This window comes from Chinchilla lanigera, unplaced genomic scaffold (genome assembly GCF_000276665.1).
Source record: "Chinchilla lanigera isolate Chin_1 unplaced genomic scaffold, ChiLan1.0 scaffold00123, whole genome shotgun sequence".
Classification (NCBI taxonomy): Eukaryota; Metazoa; Chordata; class Mammalia; order Rodentia; family Chinchillidae; genus Chinchilla; species Chinchilla lanigera.
In genome coordinates this window covers 845243-853653 of record NW_004955524.1, presented here as the reverse complement: position 1 = coordinate 853653, position 8411 = coordinate 845243, and the positions used below count along the sequence as shown (strand labels likewise).

Below are 8411 nucleotides of genomic sequence, written 5' to 3'. Positions count from 1 at the left end.
AGGGAGGTCGGGTCAGCGTCCCCGCGGCGGGGGAGGCCGGGTCCTCGGCGGGGCAGCCTGCGCCGGGCACCGGGCCGGGAGCGGGGCAGACCCTCCGATGCGGCGGAGTCCGATGGCCCAGCTCCGAAGCCGCTGCTTTGAAATTCTCTCCCACACCCCCTTTCCTCAGTGTTGAGAGCAGGGGCGGTGCTTAGGCGCTGCCAGTGGCAGGTACCATGCTGGATGCGGATCGCGCGGGCACCGGGGGCGGGACCGTCGGAAGGGCCTTCAAGGCCCGGGCAGAGCCTGTGGGGGAGGACCGTGATTGCTCTGAACCGATTACCGGCGGTCGGCTGACGATCCCCAGCGTGCCGGGCGCGGGAGCCTCGCCCCAGGATGGTCACCATCCGCTGAGAGGCAGGAAGGGAAAGGGATAGTGAATTACTCCTGTGGGTCTGAGTTACGTCTGGGTTCTAATGAAAGGCGACGGAGCTGGGTGATCCGGGCGGCCGCAGCCCCAGAGGCTGTGGGCCCCCTGACCCCAGACTTCTGCCTCTTCTGTTTTTCTTCTCGCTTACCTTTTCTTATTCGTCCGCGGGCACCTCGGTCTCGGGACGGTCACCACAGTTAATACCAATAGACTCCCTCCCATGAAGGGAGAAAGCCCAGGAACCCCACCGAGAAGAGACTCCCGGTTCCCGCTTTCGCAGCTGTCAGGAGTCCTTGATTCCTCCCGGCGTGGTAGCGCAGTGACGTTCCTCCTCTGGGAAGAGACAGGCTCCCCTCTGCTGGGCTGTCAGGAGGTCTGGAGCCCTCCGGTTCTGCAAGACAGCCATGGCCAAAGAATCAGTTTATTCCTCGAGGGTGCCGATGGAGCTTTGGATGCTTTTAAAGTCGTCTAGTATTTGGTTAGTTGTGTATATTGGCTCTGTCCTAACTCAGGGGCTTTTCCACCCACGGCTAGGCCACCTGCCGTTGTTACGCCAGCCAGGATGGGTCCTGTTTCTGGCGGCATTCAGGGTGAGCCAGAAGGGCCCAGTTCCGGGGTAGACGTATTTGCCTGGAGTGAGGAGCTGGGTCGGGTGATGGAGCACAGTCACTGACGCGTGTGGAAAGCCCTTGTTTCCCAGGAAGCGAGTGGAACTTCTCGGTATTTGAGTTGGGGAAGCTTGAAGTGAGATTGTGGGGACTAAATAATACGGAACCAGGAGGCGTTTGGAGCTAGCCCTAAGCCCGGTATGTGAGGGCGGTGAGCGGCGGGCAGAGCCAGCAGCCGTTACTTTCCTAGAGTGGCATCCATCTGGGGACAGTGTCGAACTGGAGACAGTCCCCTTAGCCAACTGCAGCAGGTCTGAAGCTAGTGGGGAGAGACCGCTGGTGTTGTTCTTGGCATGCTCAGCACTGAAGTCTGTGAAAGCCTCGGAGGGGGAACTCAAATCGTGGGGATAAAGACCTTGTGAACTGCGGAACCTCTAACTGAGCCATCCGCTCGGACGGCTCACAAGCGGCCCGTTGCCCGGACAGTGTTCTTGGGGTTGCATACGTGACACTAAACGGGTACAGGTGCCCTTCCTGCAGTCTGAGGGCCCTCCAGACTGAACGAGGGGAGACCTTCCACTGTAGGGAGGGCCTTTCCAGACCATTGTGCCCCACTGTTTTTCTCTTCCAGGCCAATATATATTGGCACGTTTCCGTAAGTACAGTACCAAAAGTGGATGTTACACATATCAAAAGCATTCGGACCACCTGTTGTGAGAGGGGGTTCCGCCAGCCTCGTCAGACGTGCTTGTTGCTGGTTTGGAAAGTCTGTTCCCAACTCAGGTCATCACATCCTGTATAGCAGCTGCTGGTCTCGTTGTTGGGACAGGCATCAAAATACAAGGACATGGTAGGTTGGCAGGGTCTCAGCTGCTATGGTTGAGACTTGGAGTACCACCCAGACAGGCTTGGAGCTCCCAGTATCCTCCCTTTCCGTAAACTCCTAAGAGGCTTAGACACATTACCTAAGGGAAAATCGTTTTAGTCCCAAATCAGAGTGGGCAGTCCAGGGGACACACAGATGTCAAAAAGGACGAAGGTAACCTTTTAGGGAACACTCCAGTCCTCTGGGTTACAGCCCAGGGTCCCAGGGCAAACGTACAGATTAACAAGAGCAAAGGGCCCAGAAACCAAACGGAACAGCAGTGCATGAGTTTTAGGGCAGACGTCTGGTGTACGGCGTCTGATCAGTCTTCAGCCGTGCGTTGACTCGTCAGCTTCCACAGTGACAGGGCAGGGCTTCGAGTGCGTTGTCTTTCCAGGGTGGTCCTCAGGGGTCTGCTGTATCAGGATAGGTCTTTCCGTAGTCGTTGGGATGAGCCCACTTGACCCTGGAGTGGTGACTTCAGGGCTGGATCTCTGCCATTTTTTTAAATCTTTGGCCCATCAGTTGAGGGCCTGTATGAGTGTCCAGAGCTCAGTTCATTAGGTAGACCGGTTCTGGAGAAGAGGCCCAGCTAGGAGCACCTCCTGCATAGTGACGACTGTGTGCCGGCCCTGTGTTGTCCGTTTTTAACAGAGCTACTTCCGTCTGAACAGGTGTACTCAGTGTGTGTTGGTGTCATCCGGAGGTCGGGCCGGCGAGCAAAGAGCTCATCAGTCCGTGCAGGACAGTCCCGTTTCTGAGCTCTGTGGGCAGGTGGGTGGCTGGACTTAGAGCCTGTACTGGCTGGAAGGTTGGTCAGGGATTTCTGACACGCAGTCCTTGGTACGGGGTGACACAGCTGTTGGAGAGCCAGCGGTGTCCCTGACGGTTGAGGAGCTCAAGAACAGCACGTGGTCCCTGAAAAGTCAGATTTTGTCCCCACGTCAATTTGTTTGCCTCCTTGATCAGGAGGGTGGTAACTTCCCATAAACCAGGAGGCCATCCTTTTGATACTGGGTCTGGGGTTCTTGATCGGTAGGCAACTGGCCTTTTCTGGGTCCCATCGTTTGGGTTAAGACTCCTGAGGCAACATGTTTTATCAACAAACAGGTTGAAAGGGCAGGTTACATCTGGGATCCTGAGGGCTGCAGCAGAGGCTAACTCCTCTTTGGTCTGTTTAAACGCTTTAGTCTCTTCGAGGGCCCAACTGATTGTCTCCCTTTTGGTCTTGGGTTTAGTTATAATTTTATCTAAATATCAAACACTTTGAAATATAAAGTAAAGCAAAAAAAAGAAATCCAAAGTAAAGCAAAGAACTGTTATTATTATCAATTATGGTTGTCCCAGTAGGTGGATCCCTGTAGAATGTTGACAGCAGTTACATAATTCTACAAAGAAAACTTGAGGTCAAAAGCCGCACATAACATTTCAGCATGACAATCACGATGACACTTTCTGTAACATACTTAAATGTCCATCTCAGTATTGAATAGACTGATACGCAGCACATACATCACGTAAGTTTCAAAGGCTGTTATTTGGTAATCTTACGTTGATTGGACCATTTCCCTCATGGAAATTTTTAGAAGGTACAACCCAAGCTCCATCAAATAGGCAAGTGACCGTACATATATTTTCTTTAACAAACTACTTTTATTAGCTTTTCTTTTTTTTGTTTTTCGTTTTTTTCTTCTGGTACAATGAATTGAACTCATGACTTTGCGCTTGCCAGGCAGACGCTTTGCCGCTGAGCTAAATCCCCAGCCCCTTTATTAGCTTTTCTTGATGTAACAAGCTTTTTAGTCTTGTCATTACCTTTCTTTTTATCCCGTTAGCAGGACGAGCCTTTTACCATACAGAATCCTTTCATATCACAAGTACATCTCTTACATTTATAGCTTTCTTAACATTTTTTCTCCCACTTACTGTAACCTTCTACAACACTTGACTGTAGCCACTTGACTTGTGAGTGTCCCTTTTTCTTCCCTCAGAGAGTAGACTTGACCGACTGCCAAGAGACAGCTGCGTAACCTTGAGTCAGCGTTCTTATTTTAAAACAACAGAATACAGAGCAAGTAAACCCTGTAAATTCAAAACTTTGTAATGTACAGGAAATATTTTATGTGCATAAGCGAAAACTGAAAACCAAAAGTGTATTTACCAGTTAGTTAAAATCTGTAATGTGATTTCTCCTGTAAAACTTCCACAGGCTCGACGGACTTTGGCCGCTCACCGCAGGCTGGAGTTGCTCCAGCTTTCAGATGCCTGCAGGCCGCGCCCGGCTGGTGATGTCAAGCAAGACCCGGCCTTGGGGCTCCTACAGCGGAGAGGGGAGCTTGGGCTCTGTCTTGTTCCCTTGCTTGTTCTGAAATGAAAAGACAGCCCGTTTTCCCCTCCAGTCTCCCATGCACAGCTGGGCGCAAGTCTCTTGGCCTTGTGTCTGCGGGAGCCCAGCCATGGCCATCTGGATCCTCTGGTGTTCTGTCTGTCCTTTTTCACTAGCCTGCCTGAGCCACCCTGCTTATCCTGGTGCACTAAGGTTAAGCAGCTCTTTTGTGTCTTTGTCCATTACAGTGCAAATCATTTTTCAGTTGCTTGTTTTTAGACTGATTAGACCAACCTTTCCTCCAGTTCCCAGCTGAGTCCGGGTGACCTTGGGCCCACGCACTTTATTTTGCGCACATGCACACACACACATTCATGCATTTCCTCTTTCCCGGTTTCCATCCTGGCGTGGCATTTTGGGCCCTTCCTGTTGTGGATGATTCTCATAATTTTGACTGTCTGAGAGTATTTTTCAGGCATTCTTCGGTACTGAAGAGGGTCAGAAGGAAGTGCTGGCAGTCATCCCAGTAGGGAGATGGGTCTGAAAGATAGAGGCCAGGAGAAGGTCAGAGCTTGAGGCTTCTCTGAAAGGAATGAGGTGCGGTGTTTCCAGCTGAGATCAGTGGAGGAGAAAGGCTGGTAAAATGTGACAGGCAATTGCTCTGGCCCTGGTGCGCCTCCCGGGTCAGCGCGGAGAGGCGTCTGGAGATGGGATGAGCAGAGGGGATTGACAAGCCACAAGGCAGCTCACCCCCACGGGGGACTTAAGCTCTGTTATTAACTCCTTAATAAAAACTTCTTCCTCTTCACCCGCTCCCCTCCAGTTCCCCTCAACAAAAGCCAGCCTCGCCCTCATCCGCCTTGGCATGACCAGACGTTCAACTCTGACGAGCGACACCCCGCTCAGGCTGTTCTGACCCCCAGACACCCCCCGCCCCGCCGGAAAGTGTTCCAGCCCACAACACCCTCCCGGAAGATAGTTAAAAACCCCACGCTTTGATCAGCTCGGGGCTGTCCTGGTCCGCCCCCAGTAAAGACTCCTCTCCTGTCAGAAGGTCCGGGCTGGTTCGGTGTGGGTCTCAGCCGGATCTTACCAGTGATGACGGGCCAGACGAGGGTCTGGCAGGCCGGGCAGGGCGGGAGCAGGGGCCGATGGTGGCAGCAAGGACTGGGCCGTGGAGTCAGGAGAAGCCTCTGGCTGTGGACTGGGCGCCGGGCTGGGAGCGGCTGATGTGGCAGGTGGTCCGGGGAGGCCGCTCGATGGAGCACGTACGGTGGAGGAAAATCGTCCTCGGGGTCAGCGGGCAGGACAGGATAAATTTTTCCTTAGGGCTTTTTAAATTGAAACCTCATGGCCAGGCGAGCTCGCTTTGATCACCAAGCAGGTCCCCTTATCCTGGCAGGGGCAGGCACGGGGCAGGCACGGGGCCAAGGCGGCGGTTCTGACATAGGCCACGCCAGGAGTCAGTGGATGGGACTTGATCAGGCTTCATTCCACCGGGAATCTGTTACTTTGTCGCAAACTTGGTCAATGGCTTCTACATTTGGGGTTCCCTCTGGCGGCCAAGTAGGACATAGGCGTGGCCAATGGATTTCACAGAGTACGGAGTCCTCAGGGTTTTATTTTCATGTGGTATTCATCCGAGAAGCCTTGTCTTGAAAACTCTTTTTGTCTTTTTGAGACAGGGTCTCGCTATGCAGTTCAGGCTGACCTCAAACTCGCAGCGATCCTGCCTCAGCCTCCCGAGTGCTGGGATTACAGGTGTGCCCCACCACGCCCAGCTGAAGTGGGTAGTTTTACTCTGGCTTGCACCCATGCTGACCCCCTGTAGTGTGTGTTGCGAGCTCCTGAACGGTGTCACAGCAAGCAAGGCGGGTGCCTGTTGGCTTCTGTGTGGGGTGACGGGTCTCGAAAACAAGGTATGGTGGATGAAAAGAAAATTAAGAGACACAGTTATAGGACTGGGGGGCTACAGCCTCTAGGACTGAAGCCTCCATTACAATTTTCCTTAGCCTTTTGTTAGAATTCTCGCACAAAAAGCAGGAACAGGGGAAGTGGGAGGAATCTACCAGGATTAGCGAGGGCAGTACAGTTGAATTATCCCAGGACCTGGACTTTCACTCAGCCAGCCATCGTGTCATCATTCCTTCGGGCACATCTCAGCAAAGCGTCGCCTGCTGTCCCAGCGGCTTTCCACAGGGACTGAGGTCTGCTGCCATTTCCTTATGCAGTGATGCTTTGCTAGACCTCCTCCAGAACAGACAGTCCTGTGGCCTGGTCAGGCTCAAAGTCCCATGCAGGTGATGCACAGAATGGTGAACTACAGCGTGTCCTCCGCAGGCGCCCCATGAATGAGAGACCATGGGGCGCCCGCCTGGCCACTTGGCTCTCGCCGAAGTGGGGACGGTCTGGGCTAAGGAGAAGCATGCACAGGGTCTCCATTTTGTCTTTCTGGAGACTGTAGAGATGTCGCCGTTAGATGCATCGTGGAAGTGCAGCTTAGGGCCAGTCCAGCTCCGCAGCTCTGAGCCCTGTGCGTGGCTTTGGCCGTGTGGCAGAGATGGAACGACCTATTGCTCACGTTGTCTGGTCTCTCTCAGTCCACACCCTCCCGCACAAGCGCACAGAGGTTAAACACCCCAGCCCCTTGGGCGCTAGCTGAAACTGAAACTGACTATTCTGACCAACCAGCTAACACAGGCAAAGAGTGATCAAACCCTCCCTCGCCAGGCAAGGGCTGGAAACTGACAGATTGCCTGCGGGACATCCCACGGCAGTCCTGCCTTCTGTGAGGGCCCGGGCGGTTGTGTCTGTCTTCTTCTCTTGGTCCAGTGAGGTCTCTGCTGCTGTGCAGAGGCTCCTAATCCAGGACCACCGAGGAGACCCCAAAAAGTACGGGAGGATACGCCATCTCATTCGCAGGCCGCAGGCCTCCACCAGTCACCCAAATGGTCAGCACAGTTTTCCTGGTCGATGCACCAGGAATGTGGCAGAATCCGTACTGGGCCAGATGGAGAATGCTCTGCACCAAGGAGCTGGAAGGCAACTTTATTAATGCCGACGGGCTGGTGAGAACGGGGTCCAGATCACCAGCTTCGGCTTACACTGACCTAGCAACTTCTACGAGCAACTTAAGCAGGGACCAGAGTCGACAACAGGTTAGTCTATAACTGGTTGTGTATACAGGATGGTCTATAATTGGCTACATATATTTGGTCACACGTGGTCAGGCGGATGTGGGCAGGTTTAGTTGGGGGACATCTTCAGGAGGCAGGAAGATCTGGGGGAGTCGGCGTCCCAGCAAGCGGGTGAGGTCAGAGTCCTTGGGGCCAGCCTGCCCGGGCACAGTCTTTAAACGGCCGGGAACAGGATGCGTGCAGCGCTGCGCGGACGGAGCGAGGCAAACTCTCCGAGCTGCGGCGGAGTCTGACGGCCCAACTACGAAGCTACTGCTTTAAAATCTTCCCCTACACCCGGTCCAGCGCACTGGTTGAGTCACCTGGCAACCCCGGCGCACCTGCCAGCCGGCCCTTCGCTGGTTTTCTGTTCGAAGACTGTGGCGCACAGCGCCGTGCGGTCCCAGCCGAGCGGGAGGCGGAGCGGGTGTGCCTGAGCCCGGCGTGGCCGCGCAGGGTGCTGGCCAGTGGTGTGCGGCCCGACCGACCGGGTGGAGGCGGTGGCGGGGACGGTGAGCTGCCCCTCCCCAGCCGGGGGTGAGGGGCGCACGGCAGGTGCGGGCAGCTGGGGCAGAAGCAGTGGCTTGCAGGGGCTGGGTACCCTCGGGGACCACAGCCGCCAGTGCAGGTGTGAGGGCCGGGGGGACGCCGCGCAGAGGCCAGCGGGAGCCGAGGTTTTCCTCGGTGTGAGTGCGTGCACGCGTCTGGGTGTGTATGGGAAGCCGAGCCGTCGCGGGGCGGTGCGCGTGCCTGTGCAGGTGTGAGTCGTGAGAAAGAGCAGGCCGGCGCCGCGGGGCGTGAGTGCCTGGGGATGCGAGCGCGAGGCGGCGGGTGAGGCCTGGCGGTCCTCGCGGCGTGTGTACGGACCGGCTGAGCGCGGCAGGTGAGGGTGTGCGTGGGAGCGTGCATGAGAGCGGGCACCAGGGCAGCGGGACCGCAGCTGCTTCCCTCAGGGACGTGGTGGCCGCGCTGGCTTCAAGGTCGCGGTGACAGCGGCGGGGACGCTGGGCTCGGTGTGGCCCGGGAC

At 55.4% G+C, this 8411-nt stretch overlaps 1 long non-coding RNA gene across 1 annotated transcript; it reads left to right on the top strand.

Annotated features, from left to right (window-relative positions):
- The first annotated feature begins 893 nt into the window (after nucleotides 1-893).
- On the top strand, nucleotides 894-5016 carry LOC106147186. Its single transcript, XR_001231959.1, has 3 exons — nucleotides 894-1867; nucleotides 2557-2656; nucleotides 4092-5016. It is a non-coding gene; the product is annotated as an uncharacterized LOC106147186 (long non-coding RNA).
- Nucleotides 5017-8411: the final 3395 nt, after the last annotated feature.